The sequence below is a fragment of the Chrysemys picta genome, chromosome 16 (assembly GCF_011386835.1).
Source record: "Chrysemys picta bellii isolate R12L10 chromosome 16, ASM1138683v2, whole genome shotgun sequence".
Classification (NCBI taxonomy): Eukaryota; Metazoa; Chordata; order Testudines; family Emydidae; genus Chrysemys; species Chrysemys picta.
Window position 1 is genome coordinate 16,628,929 of NC_088806.1, and position 15,346 is coordinate 16,644,274.

The 15,346-nt window shown below is 47.8% G+C and overlaps 1 protein-coding gene across 3 annotated transcripts in view; it reads right to left on the reverse strand.

Moving 5' to 3' along the window:
• The window catches only part of EI24 (EI24 autophagy associated transmembrane protein), a 37,009-nt gene extending 23,714 nt beyond the window's left edge, over positions 1-13,295 (reverse strand). The window contains exons 1-2 of one of the 3 annotated variants that reach the window (XM_065570444.1): positions 8,526-8,625; positions 4,496-4,578 (exon numbers count right to left, since the gene is read on the reverse strand). The gene's annotated coding sequence lies outside the window, so the exon portion shown is untranslated. Of the gene's footprint in view, positions 1-4,495; positions 4,579-8,525; positions 8,663-13,051 lie in introns of those variants that run through there. The other 2 variants (XM_008171080.4, XM_065570443.1) reach the window with 2 other exon arrangements.
• Between the last annotated feature and the right edge of the window lie 2,051 nt (positions 13,296-15,346).

Consider the following 15,346-nt stretch of genomic DNA (forward strand, 5'->3'; position numbering starts at 1 on the left):
TTACAACACAAGTCACCATGAGCACATCACTCCAGTACTCTGCTCTCTGCAATGGATCTCACCAAACAACTGTCCAATTCAAGATATCTATCCTGATATACAAAGCTCTCCATGGGATTGGCCTCTACCTACTCAACTGATTACTTCTAAAAAGCTGTGGTTAGGGTTGCAGACTTGTCACAGTGGTGAAAAAGTCACAGATACCATGACTTCTCCGTTTGTCCATGACTTCCATATGGGAAGATTCTAGGTGGGTCACCCAACAACCTGGTGTAGAGAGGAGGTTGCGTGGGGGAGTTGGAGAGCTAGCTTACCCTACACTCACCCCAAGCTGCAGTTCCTGAGTCCCACGGGGTTGGGCCCAGCTCCCTGCTCCAGGCATTGCAACCTGGCACACGTAATGATAGAGGAGTGGCCGGCCAAATTTGAGTGAATGGCAGTGTGACCTTTTTCCGGAGCTAAGGACTCTTTACACAGGAAGACCTAGTGTAGTCTACGGGCTGGTCTACACTGGGGGGGGAATCGATCTAAGATACGCAACTTCAGCTACGTGAATAGCGTAGCTGAAGTAGAAGTATCTTAGATCGATTTACCTTGGGTTCTCTCACGGCGCAGGATCGACAGCCGCGGCTCCCCCGTCGACTCCGCTACCGCTGCTTGCTCCGGTGGAGTTCCGGAGTCGACGGGGAGCACGTTCAAGGATTGATATATCGCGTCTTAACAAGACGCGATACATCGATCCCCGATAAATTGATCGCTACCCGCTGATACGGCGGGTAGTCTGGACGTACTCTACATCAAAGAAATAAGTACTGCAGGAGGTAAAGGGCAGGCCAGAAGAGACAGACAAAGTGACTTAGGGCTTTGACTACATTAGGGATTTGTGCACTGTCACCTGTGTACATTGATGTAATTACACCATAACAAAACCCAACATAGGTGTGCTGCACCAAAGTAAAGAGGAGTTTGCACCAGCAAGACTTACCTTGACTTTGAATATTCTTTAGTGTATTCCGTAACTTGGTAATACAAGAGGTCACCACATCATAGTCTTCAGTGTTATATTTTAGCTGAGACATGTTGTGAATTTTTTATTTTTTGCTTCTTTTAAAAAAAGCAGATTTATTGATTTTCAAGACTAATTGGTTCTATGGTATTTTGACAAAAAAAAAATCCTGAGTGACAAATTCCTAGTGTTAAGGAGTTGCATAAGTGCTAGTACTAGCTGCTATGCCATTCTGGCTTCATCGGTTTCTCTAGAATTTAAGCTTTTAAGTTTTTTCTGGTTAGGAAAACAACCCTTCTGGTTAGGAACAAAACACTTCAAATACCCAACCAACACAGTGTCTGCAGACGGTCTAAAATAGCAGATCTGAAGTCTAATAGTGGTAAGTTAAATGTCAACATTGTTAACTATTTAACTGCTGAACATTTTAACTCTAAATATTCAGATATTCTGAATCTGTGGGCAAATCTGAGTACTACAATTATTCTCCAAAAACTCTGTTTGAGACAGACTTTAAAACACAGCTGTACCAAGGAATTTACAGAGCACTGCTGGCAACTAAACAATTTGTCAACCTATTCCAGCATGATGCACAGCTTTTCACGTTCTTCTTCCTGCAGGAGCACACAAATGCTCAGCCATAGAAGTGAATCATTTAATTTCTACAATAACTGAAGAGTTATAAATACCCAGTTTCAGGATCTGTATCAATAAGCAACAGCCTTTAGCAGACACTGACGTCAGTCAATGATCTAAACCCTGACCTTCACACACATTCTGTTTTGCAGTTTTATATCTACCGCATTCAAACCAGACATTGTGTTGATCAAAGCAAGACTCTTTGGGGGTGTCCTTATCTCTAAGCACCAAAACTCAGTGGCCAAAACTAATCTGGGAATGGTATTTGTTGTAAGAGCACAGAAGGTGGCAAAACAGATGGGCCATAAGATGGAGTGGGGTCTAAGAGAGGTAGACCGGAACCTAAGCGAAGATGATGATGTCTGCTAGTATTAAACATTTAACTGGACATAGAGATCTGAAAATAATATTTCATCTGTGAAATAGCCTAGTAGAAAAACAAGAGATCTCAGAATGAGTATGCAGGATGAAAGGACAGTTATGAAACACGTAAGAGCCAGTAAGGCAGAAATTACCACGTGACTTGGGAGTCAAACATTTTTCACAATCATCATAGAATCACAGAATATCAGGGTTGGAAGGGACCTCAGGAGGTCATGTAGTCCAACCCCCTGCTAAAAGCAGGACCAATCTCTCCATTTCCTCCTCCAGTAGTATACACACACACACACAAATTAAAGGGAAAGTATGGCAGACACATTTTATTCCATAAATGTATCCAGTGAAATCTTCTTCTATGAGATTTTCCCACTCAATTTTTAAAAAGGAAACACACTGGATTTCTGACCTGTGTCAAATAGAAACCCATATTGTTTACAGTCCTACATTGGCCTTCCATGGCTAAAGAATCACTAGTGTTGCAATTCTGAGATGAGCCTTCTGCCTCCAGCCGTAGGCTCAGGATGGTGATTAGCAGATGACTCTAGTGTCTATATGCATGTGTCCACAGAAAGTGGTTTATGATAATCCCCTAAAAGCTCAAATCAGAAACATGTTTCTATACTAAAAATATTCTCCCTGCAAGTCCTATGCTATCACTAGTTTATTATAAGGGATGTGGGGCCCAGTGGACTGCCTGGATTGGGAGTCAAAGGACCTGGGTTCCATTCCCAGCTCTGTCACTATCCAGCTGTGTAATCGTCATCCTCTCTGCCTCACGTGTAACATGGAGACAATGATAACCTCCTTTGTAAAGAATTTTGAAATCTACAGATGAAAAGCACAATATAAAAGGATACCTATTATTATTGTAGGGTCTCACAACTCCTGTGCTCTTAGCACTAATTACTCCAAACACTCTCACCATCAAATTTTGAGCCTTCAGCTTCTCTTAAAGTGTAAAAAAAGCACTGGTCCAGCATGTAGATCATCACCTAAAGACTATGGACTGTACTAACCGCAAAACCCACTGAATCACTCCATCTCCCAGTTAAGAGAAAAAACAAGCTGCTAACCTCACTCTTTCACTAGTGACGGAGCAGAAGGGCTAGTTCATTCCTGAGTGGTCTGTTACAACATTCGTCACTTTATCATCTTTGTTGTCATATAATTAAAACACTGAATATAAGCCATTAATGCTTCAACGCATTTGTCCTCATCACAAGAACGAGAACACAGTTCAAAATAACTAGTAAACTCTCCTCAGAGTCCAGGTCTGGAATAGCAGAGGGTGCCGCAGGCTGGGATAGACATTCATAAGCAGAACTATATAAGGTAATCCTGCACAGAACCAGCCTGGCTTGTGACTACCTCTAACCCATGTTATTAGTCCCTCAATTTCATGAGCCCTAAGTTAACTCACAAATGGACACAGTCAACCTGAAATCAATTTTTTTAAAATGTGAAGTAGTTTTTGGTCCCAGGGCTGACCCTGACAATTTCTGCGGTTTTGAAGTTATATTTTCCTGTTTTTAAAAATCTCCCCCTCCCATATTGCTGTGTGAAAGATTCATACAGAGGAGACAGAAACGTTTACAATGCATATAATCATCAACCTGACAAAGGTAGAGAAAAAAGTGTTTTCTCTGATCTCTTTCAATTATCGCAACGTTCTGTGTAAAAAAGGTTCAGGAAGCCCTCACCCCTCAGCAGCTAGAACATGTCTCCGGGCAGCCTAGGGGTTACAGTCTGAAGCAGCAGCCAGAGGGAGACAGGGAGAGGGAACCTGGGCTGGGCACTCCACCGCTTCCGACTCAGGGCCCTCTTGAGTACTTAAGGATGCTGTTTGCTACCTGCAATCTGGCTAACACACTTCTCTGGGTCTCCTACCACTTTGTCCCTCCTCAAGGCACATCAAGGCTTTTGGTTATCCTGTGCAATGGGAGCCACAATGCTGCCTGTGCAGCAGCCCCCTCCTGGTGATGAATCCTCCTTGCGTAGTCCCTCCACAGTTGTGAGCACAGGTCCATCTCCCTCTGCTCCCTGCCCCACTGCACTGCAGTGCCTCTTTTTAAACCCCTCCTCCCACTGGAGCATGCCCAGCAGGCCCACCGGGAAGGGCTTCTGGGGCCCAGAGTTGTTCCTGTATCCCCATTCCATAGTAGGAGGCTAATCCACTCCATCACAGTGCCCTTTTAAATTAATTAATATCAGGGTGGATAAAAATCAAAGATTTTTAAAAAATAAAATAAATGGGACTCAGTGCTCAGTCTAGAAAATACCATCAGAGAAGCTTAGTTTTGCAGTTCTCAAACTGTGGATTTGTGTCTCCAGAGATAACATGCTTGTAAACAGCAAAAATGCTTATAAATAAATAAATAAATAAATAAATAAATATATAGAGGTGAGAAATAACAGACCTCAACCCTATTGTCCCTCTGCAAATTTGTGTATCCAGAGTCGATCCCTTACCTCTCTCAAAGTGCAAAGTTTCAAAAAGTTCAATGAATAGAAGATTGTTGAGGGCGGAACAGATCTGGACAAGGAGAAGAAGTCTGAAGATAAATGTGAGAAGGGAGGGACAGTCAGTAGAAACAAAAGTGAAACTGTTTGAGCCGCATATTCCAGAAGTCTTGAGGACGTTCTAAGTGTAGCCTTCATTGATTTGAGATCTACCATACCATTGTCTCACTAGAAGGGAAAACTTATAATGGCAGCAGGCCATAAGAGAGACCCAGTTTGGGATCAAGAACCATTCAAGAAATATATGTTTGCTGATGATGTTTTAAAGCAAGTCACACCAGTGAACTGATGGAAGTCACTTAAGCACTTGGATTCAGAGACTGTTGAAGTGATAATCTCACTTTTAACAGCAGTACCTTCTTCTGCTGGTGTAGAAAGAATATTTTCTTCCTTTGGACTAATTCATTCCAAACTGAGAAATCGTTTGGGACCTGAAAAAGCAGGAAAGCTTGTTTTTCTTTTCCAGATTATGAACAAACAGGAAAATGAAGGTGAAGACGACTGAGTTAGCTGCAGAAGCCAATATGTTAAGTTTCTCATATTGATCTCGCTGACAGTCGATTTAAATTTTTTTTTTTAATTTCATTTAACTATTTTAGTTAAAAACAATTTTAACAAAAACAAACCTGATTTTAAAAAACTTGAATGTTTAACTAAATTCAAAAATTCATATGCTTGTTTTATTATAATATTATATGTTTGCTGTTGAAGAAAAAAATCCAGAATACATAACGTTGTTGTTTTAGTAAATAAAACAGTTTAAATGGCTGTCTGGTGATGTTCTCCTCCTAATACAGCCTGGCAAGAAAATCCTCCAAATATTAATGATTAACCTGTTGAATTGGAGATTGTTCACCTCCCAATGACTTCATAAATATCTGCTTCAATTATCTTTGGTAAATGAAATAACCAAACATTCATTTTCTGATATAGCTGTAAAACTAATCTGAAAAGTTTTCAAAATAAATCCCCGTTTAAAAATGTATAGCGTGTACCTTTTGAAAATGAAACCTACATCTATCTTGAGTTGTGAAGAATATGTATTAAGGTTATAACAACCAACAAGAATGCACTTTTATGTAGAAATCCATTATTAAATCGAGTCTTCCTGACTAAATCATGATTTAAATCAAATCCACCCTGCAAATTATATTTCATTATTGTGCTTTCTTTAGAACGCAAAGCTTTAGCCCAGATTTTTAAGTTGTCACCCCAAATTTGGGCCCCAGTTCTGTAATCAGATCCACATGGGGGCACTCCTGAGCCTCTGCAGAACCCCATTCTGCACATTCTTATTTCGCTCAGCCTGGTCTACATTTAAAACGTAGGTCAACATAGCTACATCACTCAGGGGGTGTGAAAAATCCCACCTTTGAGTGGTGTAGCTACGCCAACCTAGATTTTAAGTGTAGATGCGGCTGAAGGAGGAATGCTTCATTGACCCAGTTTCTGTAAGCTTAGGAGGTGGAATTCCTGAAGCAATGGAAAAACTCCTTCCATTTCTGTAGTCTGTGTCTACACTATGGAGTAACGGTGGCATAGCTACGGCACTGTAGTAATATTGCTGTTGCATAGACATGGCCGCAGTGAAGTCAATGATTATACTAATGCAGCGATTTCTAACCTTTTTTCATTTGCGGACAGTCTGCAGACCCCCAGGAGTCCACGCATCACAGGTAGAAAACCACTGTTCTATGGTAACTACAACCTTTCGCGGACCCTTTAGACACAGTCTGTGGACCCCTAGGGGTTCGCGCACCACAGGTAGAAAACCACAGTACTAATGGATCTGTGTCAGATAAGGACATGAGTCACATTTATGGTTACAAATGAAAGTGTTTTTTGGCAATTAAGCCAATAGACAGCAGAAACCCCTCATCTGGGAAGGGCCAAAGGACAGTATCATCCCAGTTAAGAGAGAAGTCCATGAATAAAGTCTAAAAGAATTTAAGTGGAAAAAATCCTGGGCTGAATAAATGTCCAGGAATAAAACGGATGATGGCTGTGCTGAAACAGCAGAGCTCTTCTCTTCACCTGCTGGCATTGGCTGAACACTTCCTCAGCAAGTGGCATTTTTCCAGTTCCAGTCACTATCATTAAGCCAAGTCAGCTCCCTAACAAATGTTCTTAGAAAGGGCCACCCCAGGCTACCTGATCCCCTACAAAGCAGCTGCGCCCACTGGATTTAGCCTCCAATTCAGCACATCCCTATAAAGCAGACACACCACACACCCCCAATTCAGTGTGTCCCTATAAAACTGCCTCCCCTTCCCCTGTACATCCAGGTAGACAATACCCCCCACTCCGTGATGGGGGATTCTTCCCCACCCTTCTCTCCTGCGGAGAAAGGACCCACTCGGTGGCTATGGGGCCCTCTCCCCACAGAAACGGGGTAGCACCCAACAGAGGGAGACAGGGCAGGTCGGAAGAGGAAGGGCAAGGAGTTCGGGGTAACCCCAGGAAACCCAGAGCGAGGACGCTGGGGAGGGAGCCCTATGGAGTTGCCTGGGGTGAAGACAAAGGAGATGAGGCACCTGAGGGGGAAAGCATCTGGGCCGGGACATGCAGGCAGGTCGGGGGAGTGCCTGGGGCAGGGAATGGATGTTACCCACAGCAACCGGGACAGGGAAGGCTGGGTGCCCAGGGGGTGTCTAGGATAGGGCACCCAGGGCAGAGCAGGGGGCAGAGAGTAGGGGGAAGAGCACGGTGCCAGGGGCAGGGAGCGGGGAGTAGAGCGCAGTGCCCAGTGGCCAAGGAGCAGGCGGTGGGACATAGTGCCTGGGGCAGGGAGCGGGATGAGGCAGGAGCAGAGCGCGGTGCCCGGGACAGGGAGCGGGACGGGGTGTCAGGAGGTGTCTGGGATAGAGCACCCAGTGGAGGGCGGGATGGGGCAGGGAGCGGGGGACAGAGTGCGGTGCCCGGGGCAGGGAGCGGGCAGTGGGATGGGGCAGGGAGCGGGGGGCAGAGCGCGATGCCCAGGGCAGGGAGCGGGGGGCAGTATGGGGTGCCCGGAGGTGTCTGGGATAGAGCACACAGCGGAGGGCGGCACAGGGCAGGGAGCGGTGCCCGGGGGCAGGGAGCGGGCGGCAGGACGGGGTGCCCGGGGGTGTTGGGGATAGAGCACCCAGCGGAGGGCGGCACGGGGCAGGGAGCGGTGCCCAGGACAAGGAGCAGGCAGCAGAACGGGAGGCAGAGCGCGGTGCCCGGGACAAGGAGCAGGCGGCGGGACGGGGTACCCGGGGGTGCCCAAGATAGAGCACCCAGCGGAGGACAGCACAGGGCAGGGAGCGGTGCCCGGGGCAGGCAGCAGGACGGGGTACCCGGGGGTGTCTGGGATAGAGCACCCAGCGGAGGGCGGCACAGGGCAGGGAGCGGTGCCCGGGGCAGGGAGCGGGCGGCGGGACGGAGTACCCGGGGGTGCCCGGGATAGAGCACCCAGCGGAGGGCGGCAGGGAGCAGGGCAAGGAGCGGGCGGCGGGACGGGGGGCAGAGCGCAGTGCCCGGGGCAGGGAGCGGGCGGCGGGACGGGGAGCAGAGCGCAGTGCACGGGGGGCAGAGAGCGGTGCCCGGGGCAGGGAGCGGGCGGCGGGACGGGGAGCAGAGCGCAGTGCACGGGGGGCAGGGAGCGGTGCCCGGGGCAGGGAGCGGGCGGCGGGACGGGGGGCAGAGCGCAGTGCCCGGGGCAGGGAGCGGGCGGCGGGACGGGGGGCAGAGCGCAGTGCACGGGGGGCAGAGAGCGGTGCCCGGGGCAGGGAGCGGGCGGCGGGACGGGGAGCAGAGCGCAGTGCACGGGGGGCAGAGAGCGGTGCCCGGGGCAGGGAGCGGGCGGCGGGACGGGGTACCCGGGATAGAGCACCCAGCGGAGGGCGGCAGGGAGCGGGCGGCGGGACGGGGGCAGAGCGCAGTGCCCGGGGGGCAGGGAGCGGGCGGCGGGACGGGGGGCAGAGCGCAGTGCACGGGGGGAGGGAGCGGGGCTCACCCGGAGCTGCCGGCGGCGGGGAGACGCTTCCAGGGCTCCACGGCTTCCCAGGCCGGACTTCCCAGCCCAGCTCGCCGGGCGGCCGAGACACACTGCGCATGCGCCAGCAGCCTCCCCAGCTTTGCAGCACTCACGGCGGCCGCCAGGGGAGCTCGCTGTGCGGCGCCGGCCTGGAGCCGCGCATGCGCAGCCCGTCCCCATCAGGGGCGCAATGCACGGGCGGCCGCAGGGGGCGGGGGGAGAGGCACAGCCTTCAACGCTCCCTACTGAAGCAACCTTGGGGCTGGGGGAGGCAGAGTCTGGGGCTGGGGGCTCCAGGGCCTGGGCATATTGCTGGGGCCCGGGGCCCCCCTCCAGCCTAGTGCTGGGGCTGCCCATGGTGGAACACACACAACAGCTGAGCCTGGCCCGGTGACCCGCATGCCAGGCTCCCACCAGCGCCCTGCCCCATCACAGACCTCCTGGGTTCTATTCCCGCCATGACCTCAAGCATCTCCGGACCCATTTCCCCTTCTGTACAAGGGGGAGAACACAGACCCATCTCACAGTTGGGTTGTCTTTTTGTCTATATTACATTTCTTACGATTCATAATTGTAGTTGTATTCATGGAGATGGGCCCTGTTTCTCACTCCAGTTTTGCACCAGATAACTTTTGCTGACTTCAGTGCAGCTGCTCCTGATTTATGATGGTACAACTCAGAGGAGAATCAGGCCCAGGATCTTTTACATCTGATCCTGCCACTTATTCCCCACCTGAAGACGTGAAACCCACTGTGACATCAGACTCATTTCCCCAGCCTTTCACTGTAGTCTTATAGAGAGGATTATGCCTAGGTCTTCACTGCAAAAAATAGGCTTGTTTTTGCATTAAGATAGCTATTGCAATGTAAAATCCTAGTGGAGACAAGGCACGGGTAGTTTTTACCTCGATGTAGCTTGTTGGAGTCAACCCTCTAATCCCAAACTGGGGTTAACTTGGACTAGCTACATTGATGAGCTAAGGATAAAAGACAGGGAAGGAACATTCAGTAAATGACACAAGCAGAACTGTCTGTAATTTGAACATGTACCTGTTTCCCACAAAGTGGCAGTATGGGTCTCTGAGGGAAAATGAGGCCTGTGTTTCTGCTCCTATGGGCAAAGAGACCATGCCCTATGTACCACCTCCTCCTATGATGGCTTTAGAGCAGATGAGCCAATCTGTATGCATACCAGCAGTTCTACATACAACATCCTCTCCTTCCAGCTATTAATGCACCATAATATTAATTAGCGTGGGGGAGGGTTGTGACAGCTTTATGAAGAATATCGTTACATTACAAATCACTCACTTATTGAGGGTGGGGCTAAGTCTCTGTGAAGAGTAAGGAGGAGCAGAGGGATGGACAGGGTATATGACACAAATGAGCATCTCTCAGTGCAACAGATGGTTCTTCCTCTTAACTGAATAATAACTGTGCCCTGGGCAATAAACATCTCAGGATGTCTGCCCAGGATGTAGTTATTACCTTGTAAACAGGAAGTATCCTGCAATTATCTCATTATAACAACAAGCCAATGCTCTGGACTAGTCAGAGCATTCTGAAGCCAATGAGTGTAGAGTAACTGTGTGAGGGGACATCACCCCACACTCTTCCCTTCTCCAGAGCTTAGAATGGCAACTGGTTAAACAAATGCATTACTCAGTTAACACAGTTCTATGTTTCTCAATTATAATTATCTCAGGGTATGTCTACACTACAGCAGCGACAGCAGCACAGCTATGGTGATTCAGCTGTGCCACTGTAGTGCCATAGTGTTATTGCTTCCTGCATAAATAGACAGGGGTTTTCCATTGCTGTAGGTTAGCTGCCTCTCTGGGAGGCAATAGCTAAGTTGACAGAAGAAAAGCCGCGTCTACGATGGGGGTTAGGTCGACCTAACTACATTGCACCGGGAGCAAAATTTTTCACAGCCCTGAGCGAAGTAGTTAGGTCGATCTAATTTTTAAGTGTAGATTAGGCCTCAGAGTTATTCCCTAGGACAAATCACCTCATCTTCATCATAGGAGATATGCTAACCATTGATATTTGAGGTAGGGCAGGACTGAGCTAACCCTACAAGCATTGATTCAGGAAGTGAAGACAGGATTAGTGGTCTCTGCACACCAAAAACCAAAACAAAAATTCTTATTGCAAACAAACCCACCCACCCCAGCACAGCAACCTTCCTCCATCTACATATTCATCCTTGCGGCCCCTTTTTCTGCTCAGCCATTGGCAGCAGGCTCCTCCAGCCCCAGACAGGGAGTTCAGATCCTTCACACTAGCTATAGTGCTGTTATAAAGGATTCTGGGCCATGTTCCGAGAATCCTAGTACCTGCTGCAAAGTGAACTGCAACAGAAACTCTCCAGAAGTGTGGCAGGAAGTGCACTGAAGGAGAAGAAAGGCTTTGGACCAGCCTACTGGAGAGTAACCACGCCAGCCCTGGTGCTAATCTGCTATCACCCTTGGAGCTATTCATGCTTAGCCTGTTCCTAAGTCTTTTCCTGTTGTGTGGGCATGTTCCTTAAAAAGATAGATACATTTTTAAATTCTTCTGGCACATTCACAACGGTTCAGAAATCTTATCTAATGCACCTTCCCCAGAACAACCGTTCTGGTCACTTGTCCCTATTAAAGCAACAAATAATAATATTTAACCATCATTCAAAAGAAAATACACCCCAGTCACTGGGCTGCCAATATCAAACTACAGCCTGCAGAATGAAACCAGCTGATTTCTGCTAGATACCTTCCATCAGAGCTCTTGATCTTCTAAACATCAAATATGTATCAGAGGCCTGCAAGGCCCTGACCTTGCAATTGGATCTGCGGAGTCAGGCCCCTATGCCTCCACAGAGCCCCACTGAAGTGTACTGGTTTATGCACAGAGACAGTAGCCCACCTGCATGGAGGCGAGTGCAGGATTGGGGCCAAATGAGCACCAAATGACCAAAATTCATTAGAAGTCATTTTGATTTTTACTTCCGACTTCAGGAGACATGTAGCCAAGAAACTGAAGCACCAATACACAACATATGATGATTTATAAGTAGCACTTTCAACAGTCCCTTCTGCATCCAGCCCACTTTCAAACTATTATGAAGTCTGGGCTGGTTATCTTCCCTTGCAAATGTGGTTACCAGTTTTACACCTTAAGAGAGAAAATTAAGGTAGCAATACAGGGTATTTTATTTCTTCAAGTTTGGTCTCGGGTCCCTTCAGTCCAAGCATAAGACCAAGGTCAAGTTCAAAGTTGATGTCAGAATTTGAGTGAGCAAAATTTAATGACTACTCAGTTTGCTGTCACTTCCTCATTCAAAAGCCCATTCACAACTTGGTTGACTGCCTTACAACTAACAACCACCATGAACTTCCTGCAATTAGAATATATATATCTCACCCTACAAACAGGTTTCCTTATAGCATTCAGAGATTGCAGAGATGGTTAGATACCATGGTGATGAGCATGGTATAAAATGAACTCAAAAGCTCCATCCCCCTCACATATGTCCCTAATCACAGTTTTTTTCCCTGACTGAACACTTTAGAGATTTACAAATAATTCAGTTTTAACAGCCGAGCAGTAAGTGGGAAGGCACAGGCACGCTTTGGCAGGATTGTAGCTATTAAGAGTTCAGTAAACTAGACTGAATGAATGGCTTGTCAACCAGATATACAGTTAATATCTAAATTAGGGTCCCTACCTGTTGTATGCTTTTATTTGTACCATGTAGGAAGAAAAGACCCTAAAGATCACACCATCTGACAGACACTGGCCAACAGATTATTAGATGTGGTACAGCACAACTCCTGCCTGTGCAGGGAAAAAGGTATTAACGTCCTCCCTGACACACACTCCCAGAGAGAAAGCGCTGCATTGTCCAACCTGGCACACAGAGACCCAAATTGTGGCTCACGTTCAGGGTTCCTAGAAATCCATTTGCCACAGAAAAACGTGCAATTTGCATCTTTACAGAGAATCTTTAGTTTTTACATTTTGTGAAAAAATAAAAACATATCCAGCGGAACTCCGTTTATCTGAGCCTCCGTTATCCAGCTCTCCGGATTGACCAAACCAGGGCTGACAGCCCAAGACCCACTGCCCAGAGCTGAAGCTCTCCAGATTATCCAAATTTCTGATTATCCAATCTGGCCCCCATCCTAATTAGAGCGGATAAACAGAGTTCCACTGTATTGTGGCTAGGGAAACTAAAGTTCAGCATTTCATTTTAATCGTGGGAAAATGCAGATTTTTATGTTTTTTTAACCAGAGAATTTGGAGGGGAGGTTAATCACTGGAAACTAGGATCCCTGCTCATGTTTCACCCAGCACCCACCTGCACGCAGAGGGAAGAGTCCCCTACCATATTTTCAATACATAGGCATGTGCCCTTGCTCTCTGCCTTACACACAGCCTGTCCCCATCAGAGTCCCAATGTTTTCAGCACCCAGAACCAGACATTTCCCACTCTGCCTCCCTCTCTGCAGGCTGTGACTTACCTCCTGGAGCTCCCCAGCTGGCCTTCACTGGGGTCTCCACGCCTGTTAGTGTGTTAAGTGCTGGGATTAATTCCTTGTACAGGTCCAAAACAAAGCAGCTCCCCTGTCCCAGGCCCTGGACATCTCTGCACAGAGCATGTCTCTCAGAAGCACACTGGGAAGTGTAGTTCTTAACCTCTCTTGCAATGTGGAACAGAAATAATACGAGTCAGCTACAGAGCCAGATGGATACGCAGAGCTGTCTGGGAAATGTAGTTCTCGAGGGTCGAGATGACAGGCTCTTTCGCAGCATCCTCTGAGTTTCTGGGAAATGGAGTTTAATGTCTAATTAATAATAACCGATGCTATTTTTAAAGCCCAAATGTCCTCATACCACCCTCCGTGTTGCAACACACTTAAAGGGCAAAAGCAACTTAAATTGGTGCCCAACATTTAAACACTGTAAAAGCAAACTTTTATAAAAGCTAAGAGCAGTAGCTATGTTTGCACAATTTTTTTTCAGTTCCAAAGGAAACAGCTGGTTTTAAACAAATGACCCTTCCTCTTTAGTATTTGCAACTCACATTCAGCTGTCAGCACCTGAAAGTGACGTTGACCATAAGTGAAAAAAGGGAAGCTGATTCGGTTGTAGAGTTACCAGATAGCAACTGTGAAAAAACGGGACAGGGAGTGAGGGGTAATATGCGCCTATATAAGAAAAAGTCCCAAAAAATGGGACTGTCCCTTTAAAAACGGGACATCGAGTCACCCTATTCGGTTGGTTTCCATTGTGCAAACTGGAAGACATGCAGAAAGTAAACAAACAGCACAAATAGGAACAAGCACTTTGGGGTTTTAAAATTCTTTCACTTCTGATCATCTGAGGCGTTATTAATACAAACAAAGAAATTTATTTCCTTGCGACATATATTTTTGTTGCTTTAAAACCATAATAGAATAAAGGGGAGATTGGGAGAGGGAATCCAATGTGAAAAAGAAACAGAATGTAGACATTCCAAAATAAATATAACAGTAATAATACTTTGCATAGCTCAGAGGCCTCCACCTGAGGATCTCAAAACATGCTGCTGAATTTGGCCTCACAGCACTTGAGTGAGGTACCTCCATATTGCCGCAAATCAGCAGTCGTGTACAGCTTCCTGATTGTCACTACGCTTAGCACCATGGTCACTTGGAATTTCACAGCTACATCATACACTTAGCTGACAATAATCTCCATTAATCCAGGGCTGCCCCTGGTTGTTTAAATCTGTTCTTGGAAAGGCCGGTCTCCGCCAATGTTCTGCCTTCCTGTTTCAGCACACAGGAAGCTGGTCTCCGGCTGACTGGGAGCGCTTTCCCCAGTGTTGCTCATCTGTCCTCACCACCTGGCTTGCTAGCGTGGAGCTGGGATGGAACAGTCTGCTGGAGCAGCTCCCCCAGTGACTGGGGGAAAAGAATAGGAGAGTTGCAGGGTGAAATGTCTATCTCCCCTCCTTCTTCCCCCCTGCCGGGAAAGGGTGACAGCACAGAGAGACAATGGGAGAAGCCCCCAGGTCTGGAATGCCCCATTCCCAAATGAGGGAAGGAGGCAAAGAAAGGAGCAGCCAGAGCTCCTCTCCTCCCTGGCCAAGGAGCAAAGAGGAGAAGTTGGAAGGCGCACAAAGGCCCTTGCTCCAGGAGCACTGGGCAACCTCAGGGGCTTGGCTCGTTTCCATAATTAGCCATGGGAAGCCCCCTGAAATGCAGGCAGCCCTGAGCTAATGTGGGGATGTGACAGACCCCAGGGGGCTCCTTCCCACTTCCTATCAGTGCTTGGGGATGCTATTGTTGCAATTCCAGAAATGGGGGCACCGAACAGCTCTGGGTTTATCTTTCCTGACAGAAAAACACAGAGCGGAGTCCTGGGTCCCTTGGAGTGGACACACAGCCATGGGGATGGCACAGGGACCCTACGAACATATCCAGGTGTCAGGCAGCTCTGCTGGGAGAGCCAGGAGCACTCACCTTTCAAATCATGGGATCACAGAGGTTAGGGAAGGAAAATGCCAACCCAGTCAGACCTGGGGGCCCAGGGCAGGACTGGCCTCTACTGTCCAGCTGTGAATGTGCTGACCCAGTGTTAGGGACTCCCGCCCTTTCCCTCTGGGAATGTCCCCATGGATTCCCCCACTGAGCAGAGCTCACTGACTGGAAATGTTCAGAGACCCACTGTCAGCATTTCCCCCTTTAACTCCTTCTGGTGGGGCCCCTTTGCCAGGTCTGCCAAGTGTCCCTCACGCATAGGCAGCCCCACACTGCCCAAAGCTCTTCATG